At 47.5% G+C, this 25217-nt stretch overlaps 1 protein-coding gene and 1 pseudogene across 1 annotated transcript in view; one reads left to right on the top strand and one right to left on the bottom strand.

The window, feature by feature from the left end:
• PSD4 (pleckstrin and Sec7 domain containing 4) overlaps window positions 1-12639 on the bottom strand; it is a 39688-nt gene extending 27049 nt beyond the window's left edge. Inside the window, exon 1 of the mRNA XM_056124259.1 lies at window positions 12326-12639. The gene's annotated coding sequence lies outside the window, so the exon portion shown is untranslated. The remainder of the gene's footprint in view (window positions 1-12325) is intronic.
• Window positions 12640-16390: 3751 nt separating this feature from the next.
• On the top strand, window positions 16391-16859 carry LOC130036793 (60S ribosomal protein L23a-like; annotated as a pseudogene).
• The last annotated feature ends 8358 nt before the right edge of the window (window positions 16860-25217 follow it).

Here is a 25217-nt window from a genome sequence, read left to right as displayed (position 1 = left end):
TAGGTCCCAGAAATAAATCTCTGGGAATATCTGCAGATTCCCTTTTTTAGTGTTTCCAACCCAGGTCTCCTCAGGACCCACAGCCGAGCCAGCTGGGTTCTGGGTTTGACAGAGAAGTTGGTGAGCTTGAGGAAAGAGTGAGAGAAGAATGGTGGGTGCAGAGAATCCTCAGAAGTGGAGGACTGGGGAGCAGAGGTCCCCTGACTCCAGAGGCTCTCACTTTAGCAATAAGTGATTCAGCAACGCCCCCTTTTCAGGACAACATTCATTCAGTGCCCCGCTGGAAACCCTCCACCAGAAGGAGCCCCAACTGTCCCTGAGTTGACCACTGTCCCCAGGGCCCTTCCAGCACCCCTGAGGCAGCATCATCCACACTGGGCAAGACACAGATGTGGAATTTTCAGGGCCTTATTTGCTCCTCATTCTCAACTGTTTGGAATATCCTAAGAAGGGAGATGGTTTGCCACCTTCCGCTACAGGGGAGGGTCGTCCTGGCACCTCTGAAGCCATTTTGGCTCCCACCTTGATGGCCCAGGGGCGGTGCGGTCAGTTCCAGAGAAGCACCAAGTCTCTGCTGTCTCCCAGAGAAAGCTCTGAGTTCCCACAGACCTGCAGGTGCTGAGGGTGGGGAGGAGAGGCTGGGTTCCCCATGCCCCACCCCCACCCCCACTCCCAACCACCCCCAACCACAGAACCCCCTTGGGGCAGGCTGCCCACAAATAACACATTTCAGAAAATTGTCACCACCACCAAGGGGAACTTTTCGTGAAGGGGGAGGGGAGAGATTTTTATGATGAAACCTGCAGGGTTGTGCTTGGTAGGTGCCTGGAGGTGGAGGGACCCCGGAGTGTGGAGAGGTCTCTCTGGGGATGCGGAACTGAGGCGAGGCCTGAACCTGGGCCCAGGCACAAGGAGACAGGGGAGGGGAGGCCACATCCTGCCCACAGCGAAGGCACTTTCATGCAAATGTGAAGCAACCAGCAGTAGCAGCAGCAGCAGGGCAGGGCAGGGCAGAGGCCCAGGGAAACCTGCTGGCTTCCTATAGCTTCTCTGCTCTCTCTTGTCCGGAATGCAGGAGCTCGGCAGCCCAGGATCCATGCTGGGCAGGATAAGGGTGCTCCGGGGTACCCTACAGCTCTGCCAGGCAGCCTGCTGGGGCCTGGCTCAGGCTCTCCAGGCCTGTGGCGGGTATCAGCTGGTGACAGGCCCCTCTGTCAGACTCTCAGCAGAGGCAGGGGGGCCAGCCCAAGGGTGGGGGGCAGTGGCCAGGCCTTCCCACACGCAGTTCCTCCACCAGGACACAGCCGCCCTCCCAGGTCCCAAGCAGGCCGCTTCAGAGACAGAATCAGTTCCTGCTCCACAGATCAGCAGGACTGAAGCCAAGCAGGCTCCCTGGGGTGCTGAGATCACCCTTCCTGGCCAAGTCTGCCATCTGTGGCCACACACAGGCCTGTCTGTCCCCCACCGCAGAGGTCTAAATCTAGGTACTGGGGGTTGTTCGCTGGCTACCAAGCCCACGGGACTCTTAGCCATGGCCATCCCCCAGACCTGGAGAAGCCACAGGATCATCAAGGTTCAGCAAGGATTTCCCTGAGCTTTCCCCACTGCAGTTCGTCCTCCAGAGCTCTGGGAGGCTGAGGAAGGGAAGACCCTGGAGAGGAGTGTGTGGCCACTGAGAGCTGCCATCCCCAGGCACTGGGCCACATGGCCCTGGCTCCTCTGCCCTCTGCCCTTGCCTACTACTATCACCACTCACCTCCAGAAAGGGTGAAGGGCCGGGTCCCCAGGGCCACTCCTGTTGCAAGTGTGTCTGTCTGTCTGTCTGTCCACCCCTGAGAGGCAAGTGTGGCGGTGGCAGCTTCCGACTTCCGCTCTCCTCCCCAGCCCGCACTCAGAGCAGCCCTCCCCGCCTACTGGGGCTCCCTCGCGCTCTGTGCCTCACACTTCCTGTCCACAGGAGAACCACTCACCGCCAGGCCCTGGCCCGAGCCCCTGCCTCCAGGCACCCCACCCCAGGGGTCTGCCCAGGACCTCCTTCCTTGTCCCCATCCTGGAGTGGCTGGGCTGCCCACCTGCCCCCATGCTCCTCTGGGGCCCACCCCCACCTTCTCTCAGTTCCCTAGAGGGGTCCCAGGTCAGGCAACTTTCCCTTTCAGTTTTGAATGAGTGACATTTCCTTTTGGTTTGGGTGCCACACCCAGGTGCTCAGAGATTACTCCTGGCATGCTCAAGGAGTATCATAATGAAGTATTAGGGACTGAACTCAGATCGGCCACATACCTTATACACAGTACTCTGGCTATTCCTATTTTTTAATGTGGTCTGGTCTGGCAGGTAACAATGGCACCTGATACAACCATCCTGTTGTTATAAAGAGTGCCCCCCACCCCGCCCTCAGGAGACAACACCTGGTCACTTCTCTCTCCTGCTCCAGGACATCTTCCCAGGCCAAGGCCCAGAAGGAAAGGCAGGTAGTGAGGGAAGGGTAAGCACTGCCCAGCTACGTGGCTGGGATATGACCCATTTGGGACTAGAACTCAGCCTCTGAGCATAGGAAGTGCCCATCATCTGTCCCCTCTCCCCAACTCCCAATACCTGTCCCTAAAAGACACTGGCCATGGCACCAAGGGTCACAAACTCTCGTTCCACATCTCTCTTGACACCACGTGCTGCTCCAGTCTACACTGACATCTCTGCTGAAGGGTGGAAGTCTCCCACACCCTCACAGCCTGACTCCGAGAGACTCCTCTATGTCCACGTCTCTAATAGCAACACCCTCAGACCTGGCCACCTGCAGTGTAGATGCCTGTCCTGGTGCTCATCCCTGAAGCTGTGCCTCCCAGACAGGCCAAGAGGACACAGGGAAATGTCACCTTACTTCATCCTTTGCCTCCAGGGTACTTGGAGCCACTTTCCCAACTCTGTCCTCCTAGAGTGGCATTACCCTGGGGACAAGTGCTGGGCTGGGTTTAAGCCTGAGGGCCACATGGGCCCTGCCCTGGTGGGAGAAGAAAGGGAGAAAAGGATACTCAATTCATGTGCACTGAAAACCCACCCACATCAGTGGGCAGGGAGGCGGTACCAACCACGCTTCGGAATGATGGGTTGGTGGCTGCAGTGACAGCTTTGAAATGTTCAGGCATCACCAGAAGGGCCCCACTCTCTAAGGCTGCCACATGCGAGGGTCTGGCTAATCTCACCAGCACCCAAACACAATGCAGCTCCTATCTGTTGCATGAAGAACCACCCTAAGCCACTCTTCCTGGGCTCTTAACAGCATCTGCTTAACTGCACAAGCCAGACACGCAAAGTCAGGGAGGTCCAGCTGCAAACCCTGCCCTCAAGCCCCCAGCCTGTCAGAGTGGCTCAAGAATCTGGTCCTCCAGCACCTACTCCAGGTGCCCCGATGCAAGAAGCAGCTCACGGATCAGGAGGAACACATAAACCACTGCCCCTTCTTCAAGCTTTCCATGAGGTAGCAGGGACTGGAAATACATAAGCAGCTAAATCACCTACACCTTACCACAAAAGGGGACTCATGCAAGAGAACAGAGCAGGAAGAAAGGAGGACACTGTGTGTGTGTGTGTGTTTGTGTGTGTGTGTGCGCGCGCGCGCATGTGCATGCGCACGCAAGAGCAAAGAAAAAGGAGTGTGTATATATCACGATCATGATCACGATCATCCTGTTGTTCGTCGACTGCCTCGAGGAGGCCCCAATAACGTTTCCTTCGTCCTAGCCCTGAGATTTTAAAAAGTGCCATATTCAAGGCTCTTTCAGGGTTAGGACAATGAGACTCATCATTGTTACTGGTATTTGGCATATTGGGTACACCACGGGGAGTTTGCCAGACTTTGCCGTGTGGGCAAGGTTACATTCGGTAGCCTGCCAACTTGTCCAAAGTAAGAATGGGATAATAAGATGTCATGCAGCTGCAAATGCGGCCGCGCTTCTGGGAGCTGGGTTTTATAGTCTCTGGGTCTTAGCCGTTGATGGGATTACACGGCGCCAGGGGGCCAGTTGGTGGGTATGACTCCTGCCTACTGGAGGATGGAGGATCTGGGTGGAGGATGATCAGCCCCGATCCAAGCAGGCTTGGAGATCTCAGCCCTGGGACCCGCATGCCTTTGATCCTCTGCCGGTACCTTCATGTGTGTGAAGAGTGGTCTCAGCATGGTTGTGGCTGGTTCCAGAGGTCTTCGGCTGCTGGAGCTCTGCTCGGGGTGAGGAGGGAAACTCAACCCACCCCCCCTGCAAGGGGCCCTGGCGAGGACAGCCAGGCAATATATATATGAGCAGGAATACTATGCAGCTGTCAGAAAAGATGAAGCCATGAAATTTGCACATAAGTGGATCAACATGGAGAGTATCATGTTAAGTGAAATGAGTCACAAAGAGAGGGACAGAATGGGAGACTAACACCCAAGGATAGTAGAGATAAGGATCAGGAGGATTGCTCCATGGCTTGGAAGCCAGCTGGGGGAAAAGGCAGCTCAGATAGAGAAGGGAACACCAAGTAAAGGGTGCTTGGAGGGCCTGCTATGGATGGGAGAGGCGTGCTGAAAGTAGACTATAGACTGAGCATGATTATTAATTACTATTATTAATACATTAATACCTGTATTGCAAACCATAACACCCAAAAGGAGAGAGAGAGAGCAAAAGGGAATGTCCTGCCACAGGTGGAGGAGGGATACTGGGAACACTGGTGGTAGAGAATGGGTACTGGTAGAGGGATGGGTACTTGATCATTGTATGACTGAAACGCAATCATGAAAGTTTTTAAGTCTGTAACTGCATCTCACAGTGATTCATTAAAAAAAAATTTTTTTTTGAAAAAGAGCGTGCTTCCTTCGATAGCTCAGTTGGTAGAGTGGAGGACTGTAGTGGAATGCTCCCAGGCATCCTTAGTAATTTGGCTGGAGCGACAGCACAGCGGTAGGGCGTTTGCCTTGCACGTAGCCAACATGGCCGACCCGAGTTCGATTCCTCCGCCCCTCTCGGAGAGCCCGGCAAGCTACCGAGAGTATCTCGCCCGCACGGCAGAGCCTGGCAAGCTCCCCGTGACATATTCGATATGCCAAACACAGTAACAACAAAGTCTCCAATGGAGACGTTACTGGGCCCGCTCGAGCAAATCGATGAACAACGGGAGGGCCTTTACTTACTTTACTTACTTACTTGAAAAAGAGCAGGGGTAAAGGAGGGGTTTGTGCATGTGTGTATGGGCAGAGAGAAAGGAGGGATATGCATGCATATGAGTGTAGGACCAGGGTAAAAGGAGGTATGTGTGCATGTGTGCACATGTGTGTGTGCACGTGTGTGTGCATGTATGCATGTGTGCTTATATGTGTTGCATGTGTGCTTATACGTGTGTGTTTGTGCATGTGCTTATGCGTGTGCGTGCTTATGCGTGCTCAGGATTGAGCAGGGGATATCAGCCCTGTGGCAAGCCACCAGCATGAGTGTGGGCAGCACTCTCAGGAGGAAACTGTGTGTCTGCTTCCTTCCCCAAGGTCAGAAAGATCTGTGCAAGTTAGGAGGGCAGCTCTTGTGTGGGAGGATGGGCCAGATCCTACAAAACCCAGAGGAGAGGCAGAGTCTGTGCTCAGGGAAGGAAAGACAGGCCTGGGGCTGGGGAGAAGTATGCATATTTCTTTTCCTGATCATCTGCTGGGGGCTGGAGTACAAAAAGTCCATCACTAAGTGAGCTGGAGACCAGCGGTGGGAGAGGGGACAGTGGAGTCCTCAGCTTGGAGGCAGCGGAAGTGGAGAGACAGAGGACTTGGGGCACATGTATTGTGGGTCACTGATAAGACTAGCTGCTCTCGTGGGTGCTGAGGTGGCAGGAGACTTCAAGGGCAACTTCAAGATCTGGGGCTTGAACAACTGAACAAGGGGGTAATGGCACTTGCTGAAAGGGGAATGCACTGAGGGGAGGAGAGAGACTCAGGGAGAAAAATCATGAGACACTGTAGCTGATCCCAGTGCGTGGGTCTGATGTGAGGTACTAGGTTCGTGTGTGTGTGTGTGTGTGTGTGTGTGTGTGTGTGTGTGTAAGAGACGAGAGCAAGCAGGGGAGAGTGTGGAGGGAGAACAAGAAGAGCGGTGGGGGGCTCTGTCAGGGGCTGCTGGCGCCACAAAGGTCTGCAGAGGCAGGGATGGAAGTGTCGAGAAGGGGAGAGAAGCAAGTGGTGTGTGGTCACCAGCCATGAGAGAGGAGGTAAGTTTAGAAGAAGGAAGTGGTCAGCTGTGGTGAATGCTACCGGGAAGTCTAGGGGGGTGCAAAGATGCCCCTCAAGAGTGGCACCTGGTGGCCACAAGATGAGGGAACCAGGGCCAGAACAATCACAGGCTCATGCAGGCAATAAACGGCCAAGCTGGATTCCAAGGCAGGACTGGGGGGAATGTGCAAAAGACCATCTGAGAGCTGTGCACTGAAGCTACACAGGGAAGGAGTCCCAGTGGGTCTGCAGGGACAGCAGGTGACCTGAGATAACCCACCCCGCCACTAAGAGCCTCTGAAACTCACCCCAGTTATCTCAGGACAGATGTTCAAGGGCACCAGCCACTGACAGGGCTTGAGCAGGGCCCAGAGGCTGGCTGCTAGGCTGCTTCACCTGTCTCTGGGAAAACTGGCCTTTGAGGAGACCTGAAACTAAGGAAGACACATGTCCCTTCTTCCAGCAAACACCACTCTCCCCGACCCCCGCCCAGGTTCTCAGACCTCCACAGTCTGGGCCCCGGGGGAACAGAGTGGGGGGACCCCACCCCCCCTACATTCCTCAGTCACATTAGATATCTGCAGTGTTACTGGCCATGCTGGCTCCTAGGACAAGGAAGGAGAGAGTGGGGGTTCCAGGGACAGAGGCTGAGGAGGGACCAAGGGTAGGAAGGGGTCTTGGGAGGTGAGGTCACCAGCTACAGAGCCTTGGGAGCCCCTCCACAGTCTCCCACACATCCTGTGAAATGGACACAATGGGTCCCCAAAGTGAATGCTATCTCCTGCATTCGGTCACAGGGCTCAAGGTGTCACAGTCACTTCCCTGCCTGTGAAAGGACAGAGCCCAGGGTCTTGGTAGCTCTGCACTGCGCATGATCCAGCCCTTCTTTTCAAGGCTCTCTTCCCAGCTCCCTCCCTGGGCATGAAACAAGTTCCTTCCCTGCAGCACCTGCTCAATTACAGGCATTACATGCGATGCCATTGTTGATAAGACAAAGAAATCGCAAGTCCACATCACATCCAGGAGAGCCATATATATATATATGGTGGTGCATTTTGTTTCCCAAGAATAATAAAGTGGAAAAGACACTCACTGGGTATTATAAAGAAAACTAGTAACAGATTCTATATGGTCTCGAATTTGTTTGGTTTGGGGGTCATACCTGGTGATGCTCAGAGATCACTCATGGCAGGTTTTGAGGGACCGTATGTAGTTCCCGAGATGGAATGTGGATTGACTTCATATAAGGGAGAGCCCTACTCACTATGCTATCTCTCTGGCCCTGCTCTCAAATATTTAAAAGTCTGTGTACTCAAGCAAAATAACAATTAAAAAATCCCCAAGTATCACGTTGACAGTGGTAATTGGTAAATGACAATGTCACATAAGATTTTAATCTCTTTATGCTTTTGCTGCAAAGAACTCACTTTTAGGAACCTGGGGACACTGGTGGAGGGATGGGTGCTGGGAATACTGTATAACTGAAATCTAATCATGAACAACTTTGTAAGGGTCTGTCTCACAGTGATCTGATTAAAAAACAAAAAGAGGGGCCGGAGTGATAGCACAGCGGGTAGGGCGTTTGCCTTGCACACAGCCGACCTGGGTTAAATCCCTGGCATCCCATATGGTCACCCAAGCACTGCCAGGAGCAATTCCTGAGTGCAAAGCCAGGAGTAACCCCTGAGAAATGCTGGGTGTGACCCAAAAAGCAAAAAAAAAAAAAGGGAATTACTTTGTATGTTGTTTATCAGCAGCTAAAAGTCATATCAAAAATTAAATTGTCAAATAATGACCAGCTGTCTCTTCTCACCCAAAAGACCAGGTCATTTTTACAATGTCCCATAACCCTTGTTGGGATGGGCTGAGAAGCAGGCTGAATGGACCTTTGAGGGTCCACTTGCGGCGGTTGCTCACTAGTCTAGCCCTAAGTGTCTCCACCAACTGCCGGTGACCTCTCTGATGTAGCTGTGGGGACCCACTAGATCCCAGAGTTGACCTGAGTTTATTTTAAAGTGAAGGTGCAAAAAGGAAACAAAATTCAGAGTCTCTGCAAGACATGCTCTATCTCTTTATCTGCCTAAGAGCTGCAATTTGCGGACCTAAGTCAGCACGAAGCCTTTCCAGGGCAGATCTACTCTCAGTGGAATAGGTCCTGACAAAACCCACTCAAACCCCTTCTCCAGGAGAGAGATGGCCCTGAAAGAGACTGGAAGAGCATCAGACCTGTAGCTAGGCCTTGCCATGCAGGTCTCTGAAACATGACGTGTCATTCTGAAAGAAACTCATTCACTCGTCCCACGAAGCCCTATTTTCTCCTGTTCCCTGTCCTCCTCACCCAGATGCACAACCAGCCTTTTCCTTAAACCACCTGAGGCCATGCCCAGAACCTTCTTCTACCTTGAGCCTGCCTTACCTCCTGTTAATCTGCAGATCCCAGCTAGGGAATCTATGAGGGTGGAGGTCACATGTTTCTTCCCTTTCCTGCCTGGCAAAGAAGACCTCCTCCAAGAATCTGCCACCCAAGGCTGTTTTGCCTCTGGCATGTGACGCACACAATGAATATTTGCAAGAGTTAAGCATTTATGTGAATGTGGTTAAGGAAGATCTGATAAAGATGAGCCAGAGATTGTAGGGATGTCTTTCTGCAATGATCCAGCTCAGGACCAGGCAAAAGTTGATCCCACCGTGATCACAATGTGATCACATTCCTTGTGATCACATTCCCCATGTGTACCTATTCCAAAATAATATTCAAGGAAATCATCTTGGTGGAAAAGTCTTAAGTGAAAAGGTACTACGAGGAAATATAAAGGAGGAGATGGCTTTGTATAGCTGAATCTGACCTCTCGAGAGTTTATCCCTGGAGAAAAAGAACCCAACCTCTTCCTTATCGCCTTCTTCGCTTTGGTCAGCTATTAACTTGAGCAATTCACTGGCTTGAAATGAGCAGGATAGCAAAACTCTGGGGTCACAGAACAGGCGTACTTGGACAGTGTAGAGGAAGAAGGAAAACTCTGAAAGGGGCACTTCCTGCAGCACCTGGCCACAGATGGGTCAGTAGTCCTCTGGGCTTCCGGGGACCTCTCTGTGCCAGCAGGAGTCACTCCTGGCTTTATCGACAATCACCCACAGAGACAGAGGGGCAGCCTGGCTTGGCAGCTCCTCCCAGCAATAGTATTCAAGCTCATCTCCCCAGGACCACCTGGAGGAAAGCCCAGGCCTGATGCTTCTGGAGGCCGCTACCTTTCTCTCAGCCTCAGCACTTACACTTCCTTGCCATGTGGCACTATGCACTACCCAAAAGGCAAGGAGCCTGTGTGAACATCTAGGTTGCCATGGAGAGGATGCTTCCCCAAGACCATACAGCCAACAAAGGGCAGAGTTCACAAGTGCACCAGTGCACCGTGTTCCCTGAGCAGCCGGCGTGGCCTGTCTATCCACTTCATCCTACATATCTGCCCAGGGCTGTGTGCCAGTCCAGCTTCTCTTCCGTTTTCTCTCTCTCTCCTAGAGTCACCTTGCCTCTACGGGTCATGCCTTCATCTTCTCATTCCTGTCAGGAGATTCACTAGCCTCTCAAGAGCCCTTACAGCCTCAGGACTCTGAGCAGATGTCAGCAGGGCCAGGAGTGTGCCCCAGATTCTGTGACACGCTAGCCCCCTACCCAGGGTCCTGTTTGTGGGTCACATCTGCTCAGCATTCCCAGATGGCAGACTCAACCCTCAGGTACCAAGAGAGGTCAGTTCTCCTTCACTAAGAACCCATGTATGGCTCCACCCACATCTGGGGAAACATGGGGGACTTCTGTGTCTCAGGTTCCTTCTAGTCGCCCCCCTTGCCCCCCAACCCACAATATCTCCCTCCCAGAGCCCTACTTCTGCTCTTAAGAATATTTACTGGCAGATCAGTCACACCTGGGGCTTCACTCTTGAATGCGCCTGGTAGCCTTGCACAGGGACATGTCTGGGGACGTGTTCTTGAGCTGTGCTTCTGGAACATCTACCCCATTCTCCTTTCCACTGAGCAAATAAATCCTCTTCATCCTCTCAGGCTTACCCTGTAAGCCTGCTTCTCTTATCCACCTTTCTGGAACAATTCAGCAAGAAACAAGTGTGAGGACCAGTTCCCAGTTCCTAGGCTGAAACACAGCTCAGCAACCAAGAGCAACGGACTAAGCGTTCACATAGCTGTTGAACCTATCACCAGAGAGCGTCAGGTTTGAAAAGCGAGACTACAATTTGCAGCGCACTATGATTAGGGAGAGAAGAAAGGCTTGGATATATAAATCAATGCCATCCATTCTTCTTCTTGTATTAGGGGAGAGCACAGCTGGCCATCTTCAGGGGTCACTTTGGGCTCTGTGCTCAGGGATTACTCTTAGCAGGACTCAGGAGACTACAAAGGACTGAACCCGAGTTGATTGCATGCAAGGCAAGACCCTACCCACTGTACTAGTGCTCCAGTCAGAGATCATCTATTTTTCTAAAATAGGTAGAACTCATGAGATAAACATGAGTACAGCAATGTGATTACTGCTCACAAGGGCAGAGGCGGTAACAGGTCTCAGTGGGAACGAGAGATGAAAGAAATAGTAAACATGGGAGACAGAGAGGAAGTAAAAAAATCTCCCCATAACTGGCCGGGAAACCAAGTGTCCACAGAAAGAAAACAAGCAACAGCTTGAAACATAAAACTTGTGAGACTCATGGCAACCCCACTCGTGACACAGAGGAGTGGGAAGTCAGCATAAAGTACCCAAGCCTATGCCTCACCCTTCTATATGACCCGACCAGAACTGTTGACTGTCTCTTTCTCACCACCAGGAAAGATGCTCCGAGGGGAATGCCTGTCTTGTTTATCCTGAGCACTACGGGTGGAACATACAAGGGCTTTCAGTAAGTGTTTGTCAAATGAATAAACAAGTGTATGGGTTTTCTTGGGATGCTTAAATCTCTGCTTTAGATGTAAACCTCTCAACAAGAAATAGTCTTAGGAAAGGGGTTTGTCCTCTCTTTCCCCTCACTAAGTCCCCTCCTGGCTGTTCAAACGCCTTCCTCATGGAAACAGAGCTTTTTCCTTGAGCTAAGGGTCAATGGCTCTATTTGTTTCACTGTCACGCCCAACATCACCTTGTTGGGTTTGTTTTAGAGCAGTTATCACTCTGAAGTGCTGTGATTCATCTGAGTATTGGCTAAGGCTCTCTCTCCAATAAGTCAGATATAAAAGAGCAGTATTATTCCCAGAGCCTATGTCCCTGGTTGGTAGCTGGCAGGAACTCAGTAAAGTACCTGCTGAGTGAAGACCGGATGAACGGATGGACAGATGGATGGATGGGCAGATGAATGACTGTTCTTCATCCCTTCACATAGAGGAAATGCCTGGTCTGGAAGCAAAGATAAATCACTCTGCTCTATCTGCTGTCTAAACTTGACCTTGGCGTGTTACTTATGCAGAGGGGCTCACAGACATCCAATTAGTTGTTAATTATATTCAATCAGCTCTGGGTCTGAGCAGACTTGGCTTAATGAGGTTCAAGGGCAGGTGGCTTCGAGCTGTTCTGACCTGCACATAGAGGCTGGACTTCTGACCTGGACATGCATGCTCTGGACATGGGCGTCTCCCTGCACACCCACGGAGGGATCTGGAAGCCAGGCGGTTAAAAGGAAGGGCTGGCAAAAAGTGCCGTTTTCCTACTGAAAGGCCAAACCTCAGAGGGAATGGGTGCAGATCAGCTGAGCAGACACTATTTACCTTCCCAGGAATTTCTGGGCAGCCACAGTGTCAAGGAGAGCACGCAAGAGCAAAGCGAAGACCTGGGGTTTCTCTGCACGAGGGCACTCCTGGGGGGCACTGTGCCCGGTCCGCCAGGGCCCACCAAGCAAGGCTCGCAAGAAACAACGAAGGGGCCCCGGCCTGAACACCCCTCGGGGACTGGCCAAGCATCCGTCTGCCCCCCACACAGCCAGGATTCTGGGCTCCCCCCCCTCCACCCCGCCACCCCTCGAGTCGTCCCTCCTCCTCCGGCTCTGCCCTCGGCACGCAGGTCCCCGCGCCCTCCGCGAACCTTGCCCAGCCCAAAGCCACTGCGCAGGTGCTTACCGGCTCGCGTCACTGTCGGGGGCGGCGGCGGGGGCGCCCCCAGCCCGGCCCTTCCCTTGTGCCCGAGCCCATTTCCCGCAGACTCTCGCCGACCCGGGCGCCCCAGGGCGCAGTGCCCGGAGCGGGCCGGGGGCGGCGAGCGCGGCGGGGCGGCGACCGGGCGGGTTGGGCCGCCGGCTCGGGTGCTCGCGGCCCGGGCGCTGGGTTTCCGGGAGGGCGGCGGGGCGGGGCGGGCCGGGCCGAAGCCGTCCGACTGGTCCGACGGCGGCGGCGAGGGGCCGGGCCGGCACCTCCTGCACGCCCCGCGCCTCCTTCACTCCGGGAGCCTCCTGCGGGGTCCGAGGCTCCCGCACATCCCGCGCCGCGCTCCTGCGCTCCTCCAGGGGACCGGCGCTGCCTGCCTGTCCCGCGCCTCCTGCACCCCGCGCACCCCGCGCCGCCCGGTGCCGCCTCTGGGCGCCCTGACTGCTCGCTTCAGCGCTGGATCCGGAAACCGAGGACAGACCCAGGCGGGTGCAGCCTGCAGCGGGCCCCTCTAACATAAACTTGTGTATTTCGTGGGTACAACTTGTGTATTTCCTGGTAGAAAAGGAAGCCGCAGTGTTTCTGAGCTCAGCAGAACTTGGACCGTTCTGTCATGGTTTGATTCTGAAGGACCTCTCTTTAGCGGGTTTTGTAAACTGGAGACAAGGATGCACGTGGTTGCATCTTAAAACTTGAGCTGAAAGTAGACTATATACCAAACGTGATGGCAATTTAATACCTCTATTGCAAACCACAACACCCAAAAAGAGAAAGAGAGAGAGAACAAAAGGGAATGCCCTGCCACAGAGGCGGGGTAGGGTGGAGGGACCAGGTGGGGGTGGTGGGAGAGATGCTGGGACCATTGGTAGTGGGAAATGGGCACTGGTGGAGGGATGGGTACTGGATCATTGTATGACTGAACCGAAAGCACGAAAATTTGTAAGTCTGTAACTGTACCTCACGGTGATTCACTAATAAAACATTAAAAAAAAAAACTTGAGGATTAGTTTAGCAAGCATGTCCTCAGCCCATCTTGTATTGGCAAGAAACTTCTGTTTCCCAGTGTCACACCGGTTGGCACTATCGGATTGCTATTTCTGCAGCTCTGTAAAGCAACATATGTGAAAATCCGACTGAAGTGAGTCCATGTTTCCAAAATAGCTAGTGGTATTTTAGCTTCCCCAGAGATTGCCAGCCTGGAAAAGTCCAGCGCTCTCTCTTTGAAGGTCCCTAAAATGGAGCCGGCCAGGCTCTGAACAAGCAAGAACAACGGTAATATATATGTTGAGTCTTAAGTTTGCGCCAGGCAGTGAGGTGGAACCTGTCTCAACACATTTAATCCTTTGGAGAGCCCCATGAGGTAGGAACTTTTCCACTTCATGAGGAGACTTAGGCGCAGACAGATTAAGTAACCTGATCCAGGTCCTAACAGCAAGTCCCAAACCCAGAGGTCTGCAGCACCACCCAGTGCTGTTCCTTTGGCTTGGAGCCTAGGTCATCAATCTTAGAGCTATCTAATTTTTTGTCCACTCTTTGAAGATTTGTTGTGGACTCACTGTGCATATGCCAAGCACTCATTAGACAGTATGAGACACAGGAATGAATCAAATATACCAAGTTTGCAGTGCAGCAGGGAGAGAAACATCAGCATGTGATTGAGGAAGCTCCTGAGTGGAGAATTCCTGGAGAGGAGGGCTCTTCAAAGGGGGGACCCCCATGGCATATCCTTTGCAGACTCCTGAGTGTATATGGCAAGAATTCAAATAGTCCGAAGCAATGTAGTAGAGTTGCTGAAAAGAGGTTTGTTGTATTATGAAATGCTGGGGAACCTGGAGTAGAAATCCTTTAATACTGGTCTAGCTAGAGGTAAACTTTAGACCTTTCATTGAAACCCCAGAAGGCCACACATCCCAGGATTAAGGAAGACCAAAAAAAAAAAAAAATCCATGCAAAATCTAAAATAGAGGTGAAGTTCCGTGCCATCACTCCTGTTAGAACCAAACCTAGCTCTGTTGGAGAAAATTATAGAATCCAGAGCACTGACCATACCTACCTTACAAAAAATTATTTGACATTCAAAGAAATAGAAAACGCAAACCATAGTCGAGATTTATAAATACAGTCAATTAAAATAGACCCTCTAATGCTGGGGCCAGGAAGAAATTACTAAATAGAGGGAAACTGTTTATATCTATAAGTTTAATACTTCTGATACCCCCTTAAGCAATTCTCCAACCCTCTGAATACCAACTGGGTAGCCCCAGATTAAACACTCAGTCTCATAAACAGTTTCCCACTTCAGATGCTAACATCTAACTCACACCATTGACCCACCTAATTCTATAAATCTAGGTCACTCAGACCTCCATACCTAAGTTGGGTAATATTTTAGAATGGTTCACAGAATTCAGGAATGCACTTTCCATCCATTACAGTATCCTGTCATGGATATAGCCTAGGTGCAAGTAGATGGAAGTGATTCAGAGGGAAAGGTGTGAGGTAGCTGGCGCAGCTGCCCTGACTTTTCCAGATGCCCACACCCCCCCCCCCCCCGCTATGTGGGTGAGCATCCCTGCCCAGAATTTCTCCAAATACTGTTGTTGAGAAGTTTTCATGGCAGTTCCATTACTGAGGCCCCCTTTGTTAATCATGTTCGCTGGGGACTGAACTCAGTCTGAGATCAGGGATGAGATGGAAACTCCCCTCAGACCCCCCAACCCCCACCCCCATAGAGTCGTTTCCTCTGGCCAACAATCCTCAGAAAGGGCTTTCCTTAAACACTAGTGTTGCCTAACAAGACTTGTGAATAATAAAAGTTCTTCCTTCACATTTACCACCGCAAAACTATGTTCAGGAACTGTGACCCAAATATTAGAGCAAAAGTCACTACTAGCACACAAGAGATGGAAATTTTTGTAGAAGCTCTGCTGTAAACTAAGAGCAAAAACCAAAGATATAGTTTATTTAATATGAATCCATATGTGTAGCACAGTGGGTGGAGCATTCACCTTGTATGCGGCCAACCCAGGTTCAATTCCGCGGTCCGTCTCGGAGAGCCTCGAAAGCTACTGAGAGTATCCTGTTCTCACGGCAGAGCCTGGCAAGTTACCAGTGGCATATTCGATATGCCAAAAACAATAACAAGTTACTGGTGCCCACTCGAGCAAAAGGATGAACAATGGGAGCACAGTGCTACAGTGCTACATATGTGCTCTATCATAATATTTGTGTACACTATCATAATAACATAGAGATAAACAAAACATCCAAATCAGAGTATAAAGAAGTAGCTATAAAGCAAGAGAATAGATAGCAAAAGATACATGAAAGGAGGCAGAGAATTTTATAAGAAATACCAGTCAAGGTTAAAGAAACTTTGGTACACAATGGAATACTACACAGCTGTTAGAAAAGATGAGGTCATGAAATTTGCATGCACACAAGTGGACCAAGATGGAAAGTATCATGTTAAGTGAAATGAGTCAGAAAGAGAGGAACAAACATAGAAAGATTGCACTCATCTGTGGAATATAAAGTAACAGAATGGGAGACTAAAACCAAGAATAGTAGAGATAAGTACCAGGAGATTTGCTCCACAGCTTGGAAGCCAGCCTCACATGCTGGGGAAAAAGGTAGCTCACACACAAGAAGGGATAGAGATAGAAATAGAGATAGAGAAGGGAACACCAAGTAAAGGGAGTTTGGAGGGCCCACTCGGGTTGGGAAATGAGTGCTGAAAGTAGACTATAGACGGAACATGATGGCCATTCAATACTTTCATTGCAGACCACAGCACCCTAAAGGAGAGACAGAGTAAAATGGAATATGCCTGCCACAGAGGCAGGGAAGGGGAGAGGGTATGGGAGAAATAAATAAAACATTGGTGGTGGAAAACGGGCACTGGTTGACGGATGGGTACTCGATCATTGTATGACTAAAACATAAGCATGAAAATTTGTAAGTCTGTAACTGTACCTCATGGTGATTCATTAAAAAATAATTTTTTAAAAAGGAAATACCAGTCAGACCATTTTTACAAAGATGGCACCAAAAGCCAAGAAGAAAACCCCTGCCCCTCCCAAAGCTGAAGCCAAAGCCAAAGCTTTGAAGGCCAAGAAGGCAGTGCTGAAAGGCATCCACAGCCACAAAAAGAAAAAGATCTGCAAATCACCCATCTTCCGAAGACCCAAAATGCTGTGGCTAAGACGGCAGACCAAATACCTCCAGAAGAGTGCCCCTAGGAGAAAGAATCTTAACCATTATGCCACCGAGTTCCTCTGACCACTGAATCAGCCATTAAGAAGATAGAATATGACAACATTCATTGCTGGTGTTCGTTGTAGATGTCAAGGCCAATAAGCACCATATTAAACAGGCTGTGAAGAAGCTCTATGACATTGACATGGCCAAGGTCAGCAGCCTTATTAGGCCTGATGAGGAGAAAATAGGCATATGTTCGGCATATGACTATGATGCCTTGGATGTTGCCAACAAAATCAGGATCATCTAAACAGTCCAGTTGCCTAATCCTAAATACAGTTGGTTTTTTTTTTACCATAAAGAAGAAAGAAATACTAGTCACCATTTAAAAATATAACCAAGTATTTTAGATCTGCATCAGGGAGAAGAAACATTTATTTTTATTGCTCTGTTATGATAGCACAGTGGGTAGGACATTTGCCTTGCACATGGCAGACCCAGGTTCGATTCCTCCATCCCTCTCAGAGAGCCCAGAAAGCTACCGAGAGTATCCCGCCCACACGGCAGAGCCTGGCAAGTTCCCCGTGGTGTATTAGATATGCCAAAAACAGTAACAAGTCTCACAATGGAGATGTTACTGGTGCCCACTCGAGCAAATTGATGAACAAGGGGAAAACAGTGCTACAGTGCTACCGTTATGATGCAATGCCTCACTTAGTCTCGTCTCTCCAGAGAGGAGATAGGCAAATTTGCCAGGTGTTCCTATACCAGATTAGGACAAGCCAGTGCTGAGGTCCTCAGCTCTTACCTGCTCTGTGGAGGTATCATCAATTTCTCATCATGCAATCTGCGAGATTTGGGGGTGGATGAGGTTGTGCTGTAACACTTCTGTCTGACTGCAACTATCTCTGGGTGTCTGCTGGTGTCAAGAAAATTTAAGACAAAAACCTAAGACTCTTTACAGTTACTGATTTAACAGAGGTAAAGAGGAAAATGTGATCAGGATTCAGGGGCACACATAGACCTTGCTACTAGGACTCAACAATTGGAGTGATGGATGGATGACTTCTCATCACTAACTATGTTGGTGAGAAGAAAATGGAGCCTGTTTGCAACATAATAAAAGAAAATAAACGTAATTCAGGTTCCAGAATCCAGTTAAAAATATTTTAAAAAATAGAATGACAAAGACATTTCCGTTTGTTATTTGGGTGGCCTTCCCAACAACGTGGGGACCTAAAGTTCATTCCCAGATAAGAGGTCCTAGCTGTGTGATTTGACTCCCCATTCCCATGGAAAGAAGTGGAAAATGTTTATTAGAAGAGACATGTGTAAGATAAACACAAGGATAAAAAAAAGTCAATAATTACACTAAACAATTCAAACAGGAGGCAGAACTTGTCAGATGGTTAAGAACGTAAGACTCCCAATGTATCATTAGCAGGGACATACTTTAAATACCAAAGCACTGATAGGATGAAAGTTTAAGGATGGGGGGGGGGGGGAGACTATGTTACATAAACACTAAACTAAATACATGAAAAAGGTGGTGGGATTATATTTATTTTGGACAATGTTGACTTAATAAAATAAAATTATATATCAACAGCAGTTTGTTTTCCAGATAATATTCACATATTTGGAAATTAAATGACAACTAAATAACTCATAGTTCAAAGAATAAACCACAAGGATGATCAAGAAATCGTTCCCAACAGTAACTGGGTAAAGATAAGACAGGTTGATAAGAGCTACAAAATTAGAGTTAGAATATCCAAATAGAGATCCACATAAGGACCAGGAACATGGCTCCAGTAGCAAGTCCCATGAGTTCGACATGTTCCTCTGGTGGCACCCAAGCACCACTAGATCTGGGTCCGATTAACAATTTTTTTTTAAAGTGAAACAAGATTTTTTTAAAATAAAAATTACTTAGACACAAGGGGAGAAAAAGAGGAAGTGTATGTTCAAAAGAGAAGAGGGACCTCTTCAGGGTAGAAAAGCTGGGAAAGAAACAAGCAGAGAAAGTCCCAGAAACACTTGAAAAATAGCATGAAGCACTTAGTACAATAGCTAAGCTACAGAGCCATTTAAATTTCCAAGAATAGACAATTGGATCACGAAGATGTGGTATAAATACACAATGGTATAATGCACAGCTATAAGGAATGATGAAATCATTAATTTTTTTTGCAACATGAATGGAATTGGAATATACCATGTTAAATGAAGTAAGCCAAAAGAAGGACAAACACAGGGTGATCTTACTTATATGTGGTAAATAGAATACCTGGTCAAGGAAATGCAATGTTTGAAAAGGGGAATGTGTAGATCACCTTTGGCCCTAGAGCATAGGGATAAAAAAGGCAGAGAAGAAAATAAATTGAGTGAGGAAGAAGAGACAGACAGGAAGGAATGGGGAGCAGGGGTCAAGGGGATCCGAGTGCATTTGCAGTATAAAGGAGTGATATAGTTAAATATCCAAACCACAGAGTCAACAACACTAAAAACAAGAGGTCCAAACTGCAACAATCAAAATAAATAATATGTCTGTCAAAGTGTCAGGCTGAGGATCGAGGGACTTTGGGAACTCTGGTGGGGGAAGAAAACGCTGGTTATGGGATTGGGGCTAGAGCATAGAACGTCTAAAATCCAACAATGAGTAGCATTGTAAATCATGATCCTTTAATAAATTTTAAAATAGATAGCAGAGATAGATCTACATATATGTGATCAATCTTGACAAAAACGTCAAGGTAGTGCAATGAGGAAAGGAAAACCTTTTCATCAATGGTACTGAAACACGTGGGATTCTGTATTTTAAGAAAAATGAACCTTAGAACTTGTATCTAGAACATGTAGAGGAATCACTCAACAAAGAAACTATCCTAGGGGCCAGAGCGATAGTACAGTGGGGAGAGCATTTGCCTTGCATGAGGCCAACCCAAGTTTGATTCCCAGCATCCTATATGGTGTCCAAGCACCACCAGGATTAATTCCTGAGTACAAAGTCAGGAGTAGCCCCTGAGCATTGCCGGATGTAACCCCAAAAAGCAAAAAAAGAAAAAATAATAAAAAGAAACTCTCCTAAAAAGGGGGTAGATTATCTAGCAGATATTTCTTTAAATCAGATATACAAATTCGTTTTGTATTGTGGCAAATAAACACATTTTAAAAGGTACTCAGCATCTTTAGCTATTAGGAAATGAAAATAAAAAAGTTGAGGTATCACTTTATACCATTAGGGTAACTATAATAGTAATAACAAAGGAAAAATAGTATAGCATATATTGATACATTTATGAAGGAAAATAGTTCTGGAGCCACAAACATCAATGATCAGGGCTTACTCCTGGCATTGTGCTCAGAGGTCACTCCTGGCAGTACTCAGGGACTACATGCAATGCTGAGAATTGAACCAACCAAGGTGACCCATGTACAAGACCAATGCCTTAACCCCTGTACTATATATCTGGCCCCAGAAATTTGAATCCCTTCATATTGCTGATGGAATTATAAAATGATCAGCATCTTTGGAAAACTTTTCTCAAAGTTTAAACATAGAAGTACCATATGATGTACACACTGGTTATGTATCTAAGAGAAGTAAAAATATATTTTCCACACAAAAGTATGTACGTGGATGCTCATAAGAACATTAGTCATAATATCCAAAAACAGAGCATCCAAAAATGGATGAATACATTAAAAAATGTGACATATTCATATAATGGAATACTATTCAAGTTTACTGATAGGCATTACTAGCATATGGATGAACTTTGAAAACACTATGCTAAGTGAAAGAACTCAATCATTCCATGACTCCTTTTATATAAGACTCCAGAGTAGGCAAATCTATAGAGGAAGAAAGTAAAATAGTAATTGCTGAGGGCTGGGAGAAAGAGGAAATGAAAATGGTGGAAAGAACAAAACTGGTGTGGTGATTGTTCATTGCACAATGGTATGAATATTCTTTTCTTTGTCAGAGTCATCCAGAAAAACAAAAGCAAGAAGATATAAACAGATATATAAAAGATAGGCTTAAGAGATTTATTATAGGAATTGACTCATGATCTGTCATCTGCAAGCTGGACAACCAGGAGAGCCTGTGGTGAGAGTTCCAGTCCAAAGGCCTGAGAACCAAAGTTGCTCATGTCCAAAGGCACGGAAGACAGATATCCCAGGTGAAGGAAAAGAGCCGCTCAGCCCTTCCTCTGAACTTTTGTTCTGTTCGGGACTTCTCAACAGCTCCATTTTCTAAACTGGCATTGGGAATGGGCATCCTCTCTACTTATTTTTTCCAAAACAATGTTTTACCATCAGTTGATATAGTCCATTCAGAGGGCACAAAAAATAAATGTAGAGCATAACAGTACTCAGTTCTACAGATGAGACACTTGAAATGAATTGATTGTAGGACATGTGAATGATGGTATCTCAATGAAGATTTTATACAAGAAAAAAATTATGCTTCACCTCACTGTGCACATAAAAACACACCAAAAATAGATCATAGAGCTAAATATTAAAACTACAAAATATCTAGGAGAAAACAGAAGGAAAATTTGCAGCTGTGGAAAACAAAGACTTCTTATTATTTGGTTAGAAGTGAATAAATTGCATTTTATTCAAATATTTTAATTGTTTACTAAAATAATTCATTTAGAAAAATGAGTATGTAAGCTTCAGACTGGGAGAAATAGTCACAAAACATATATCTGACAAAAGACTCACATCCAGATTATATTCAACTCTTAAACACCAATAATGAAAAAGAATGACTTAATTAAAATAATAGCCCAACATTAGAACAGATACTTACAATTGAATCTAAATGGCGAATAAGCATGTGAAAAGATGCTCAATATCATTAATGCAAATAACTCGAATGATAGTTCAGGGGTTAAGGAGCTTTTCTTGCATGTGGCTGACTCTGGCTTGATCCCACGCACTATATGTAATAAATAAGGGGTGCCAGGGATTTGACCTGAGTATACCACATGTGAGGCATACTATCATCTCATACTAACAAATATACTCACCCCTGTAATATCTCTCTGGCCCTATAACAAAATTTGAAATAACAATAATACAAGTTATAATAAGGATCCAGGTATATGGTTCAGTGGTAAAACATTTTGCACATGTGGATTTTTGAGATGAGAGGAGTGGTTCGGCCACTTCCAGCAGTGCTCAGGGCATACTCCTGACAATGCTTGGGAGGCTATAGATGACACATGTATAAAACTGGGGTTGGCTGCATGCCAGGAAAATGCCTAAACCCCTGTACTATCTCTAGATACACACACACACACACTCATGGGAAACCAAATCCCTTTACCTTTTATTACTTTAACTTTAAATATTAAATAGCATGTGAAACGTGATACTTAATGTCTCAGTCTCACCTCACTCCCACTCCTCGGGAGGCCATGAGTGTTCAGCACTGTCTATGAACCTGATGGTGATAATCGTGTAGATCTACACTTAAGAAAAAAGTCGCCTTCCATATGAAACTTTGTAGTGGGAACGTCAAGAGTCTGATTTCATTGGTCCTGGAAAAAGTGGTTGAGAGGGTGAGTGTGATTTTGATATTGGATAATAACTCGCCCAGACTTTCTAGGATCCCATGGATGCTTGCAAGAGGAGGCAGCCTGGGTAGCAAGTACTCTAATGTACTCAGAGTCTGAACTAAACCCTGGTGCTAACCTTGACAGCTCAGTGAGGACTATTGAACACAACACTGTTCTTTCAGAGCAATTAACAGATGGACCTGAAGAAAGGTGGTCATTTGGAAACACATTGAGAGCAGGTCCCCATGCCCAAGAATGGGAACATTTGACTGCACTTGCGAAGCAAATATTTTCCTGCTAGGCTGAAAGAGGGGTAACCAGGTGGGCAGCATCTCTGCAGGCCACTTCCTTATTTTTTTTTTTTTAATGTCAGGATCAGACTTCACTATACTTGCAAACTGTTCTTGGCTGTGTGCAAGGTTGAAACAAATAATCATTCTTTTGTTGTTAAGGCATTTTTCATACAGGAGCCTTTTTTTAAAATTGAATTACCTTGAGATATAGTTACAAAACTTTCATGTTTGAGTTTTAATCATACAATGATCAAACAGCCATCCCTCCACTAGTGCACATTCTCCACCACCAATATCCCCAGTATCCCCCACTGTACCCTCCTCCGCCTTTATGGTAGACAATTTCCCCTACACTCTTTCTCTTCTTTTGGGCATTGAGGTTTGCAATACAGATACTGAGAGGCTATCATGTTTGGTCCTTTATCTACTTTCAGCACACATGTCCCATCCCTAACGATTGTCGTAGAGAGTATCATGCTAAGTGAAATGAGTCAGAAAGAGAGGAACAGACAAAGAATAACTGCATTCATTTGTGGAATACAGAAGTGCTTCTTTTTAAAGAAAATTTGAGGCTCTGATTTACAACACCTTTAATGACTGGGTTTTAGTAAAACAGCATTCCAACACTGCTACACCCTCTACTGGTGTCTACTCACCCTCCCCAGTATTGAAGGTCTTGCTCCCCACTTCTCCCAAGCTCAGTTCCATGGGCCAGTCCTCAGGGTGAGAAATGCTCTGCTTGTGGTTTTTCAGATGAATGAAGTCAGCTTCAGGGAGCTTCACTGCACTTTCAACATCATCATTCTATTAATGGTGGAACTGGCCCTTCCCCCTCCCCTGAATCCCCAACCATTTGAACTTCTGATGTCAGATCATGAATTCCTACCTTATTACCCTTTCCCACCTTAGAAGGCACCCCTATAGCCCATCTTTTTCTGGGACGCTGGCTCCCTGCACACTGCTTGATTGTCTCTGAGATAATTAAGACAACAGACACTTTGACAAGGGGTTTTGCTTTGGTCTTAAAAAGTGGAAGTCCCAAGAGTTTATATTGAATTACCTAAAGGTTTAAAACATTGGCCTGCTGGGAGTCCACAGACCCAGAGCTGCTTTTTGCTCTGTGCTTGGCCTTGCAAAGGTGAGCTTTGATCTACCTGGGAGGTGGTGAGCCTGGGAGCCCCTTCCCAGAGACAGCAGCAGACACATGGCACAAGAAACTGAGAGCTGTAGCGAGTGAGGAATAGTCCTGGGAAGGACAGAGAATGGGAGCTAAGCATGAAACCAGGCCTTGGGATCTTGCCCTAAGTGAGGTGAGGTCTGCAAAGCATGGTGATACCTGTTCTTTATTTATAATTGTGCTGCAAACTGTCTTCTGTGATCCTTTCATTTCTGGTCCAAACCTTGCTTTCAGTTTACTCTGCCACACTGTCCTCCATTGACACGGTTTTGCTGGAGTGATAGCACAGCGGGTAGGACATTTGCCTTGCACGCGGCCAACCTGGGTTCGATTCCTCCATCCCCCTTGGAGAACCCAGTAAGCTACTAAGAGTATTCCACCCGCATGACAGGGCCTGACAAGCTACCGTGACGTATTCGATATGCCAAAGACAGTAACAACAAGTCTCACAATGAAGATGTTACTGGTGCCCGCTTGAGCAAATTGATGGACAATGGGAAGACAGTGCAACAGAGCTACAAGAAGATGTGGAGATACCCAATTTGTTCTCTAGGATGCCCTAAGAAAGAGTCCCTATTTCCCCAATTCCTCCAATGAGACATAGGAAAGAAGACCTTGACTACAGAACAAGTCAGAAGGGAAATATGGTCCCCCGGGCACTGCCAGGAGTAATTCCTGAGTGCATGAGCCAGGAATAACCCCTGTACAATGCTGGGTGTGAGAAATAAAGGAAGAAAGGCGAAGAAAGAAAGAAAGAAAGAAAGAAAGAAAGAAAGAAAGAAAGAAAGAAAGAAAGAAAGAAAGAAAGAAAGAGAAACTGATGCAGCTGGCGCTCTGGGGAGGCCAGGAAAGATCTCTCCTGCCAGTTGTTCAGCTGTGTCAGTGAAGAGATTAGAGCCAGGTGGATCTCTAGGATCAAGCAGTCTAGGAAATGATAGTGTACATGGGAAACATGTATGAAATGGACATAGGGAGTGATAGCACAGTGGTAGGGCGTTTGCCTTGCACGCAGCCAGCCCGGCTGAGCCGGGTTCGTTTCCTCTGCCCCTCTCGGGGAGCCCGGCAAGCTACTGAGAGTATCTCCCCCGCAAGGCTAAGCCTGGCAAGCTCCCCGTGACATATTCAATATGCCAAACACAGTAACAACAAGTCTCACAATGGAGACGTTACTGTGCCCGCTTGAGCAAATCGATGAACAACTGGAGGACAGTGCTACAGAATTTTAATCAACTTCAGGTAAGCAGATTTAACTATCAGGTGCTCAGATAGTTTCAATTATAGCTCACCTTTAGTCTTTTTTTAAAACTATTTTTTAATGTATAGGAGCCTCACCTAGAGATGTGGAGCATGGGGACCCTTCAGAGTTGGGGACCAAAGTCAGAGTCTCACACACACCAGGCATGTGCTCTGTCACTTGAGAATATTCTCAGCAGAAGCATTATTGCATATTTCAAAAGCAGATCAGGCAAATAGTAGGAAAGCTTGTGGGGAGCATGGTCAAAAGGCAAAAATTAAAGGAGAAATCAGTACAGTACCATCTACATGATGACTATAGTAGACATTGCCATCTGACAAATAGAAAAAGTATCTAAGAGTTTTTATCACAAAGAGAAATACTTTTC

Source organism: Sorex fumeus, unplaced genomic scaffold, assembly GCF_029834395.1.
Source record: "Sorex fumeus unplaced genomic scaffold, SorFum_2.1 ptg000006l, whole genome shotgun sequence".
NCBI lineage: Eukaryota > Metazoa > Chordata > Mammalia > Eulipotyphla > Soricidae > Sorex > Sorex fumeus.
The sequence above is the reverse complement of the archived record's forward strand: the minus strand, read 5'-3'. Positions and strand labels throughout refer to the sequence as shown.